We start from the raw sequence: 550 nt of genomic DNA, 5'->3' as shown, positions 1-550 counted from the left end.
AAAGTCATGGCTTTCATGACTTAAAGATTTATCCCAAACCTTTGATACATATCCATACAGAGAATCTAAGATATTTTATCTATTTAGGGAATATCAAAAAACAATATAGAATGTAGCCGAAATCTGTTGTTATTCTTATTATCAGCTTCCAAGAAGGCTACATTTTGTATCTGATCGGAGCAAGTCAATATCACAGTTAAGATGTTTTTGTTTGTAATAATAGATGAAACTTAAACAAGGTTCCTACAAACAGAAAATCTACACACAGAAAGCTTTCGGCAACCACATTGGCTGCCCTCTTCAGTCTTAACTGTGGTCATATTTAGGAGCTACATTCTAATTTGGAGTAAGATTCATCACGTGACCCAGAGATTAAGCCTAAGTTATGTTAATTGAACCAGACTGGCATAGAATAACCGTAAGTGGTAACGGCCCCTGTACTGGTTGGGTGCAGGTCTGGACACCAGATATAAATGGCCGACTTCACTTCCCTTTAAAACCAACGGGGATCCTCGTATAGATGTTCTGAGTCGCAAAGAAGAGAAAACAC

Source organism: Argopecten irradians, chromosome 8 (genome assembly GCF_041381155.1).
Source record: "Argopecten irradians isolate NY chromosome 8, Ai_NY, whole genome shotgun sequence".
Lineage (NCBI taxonomy): Eukaryota > Metazoa > Mollusca > Bivalvia > Pectinida > Pectinidae > Argopecten > Argopecten irradians.
Note: the sequence above shows the minus strand (reverse complement) of the source record.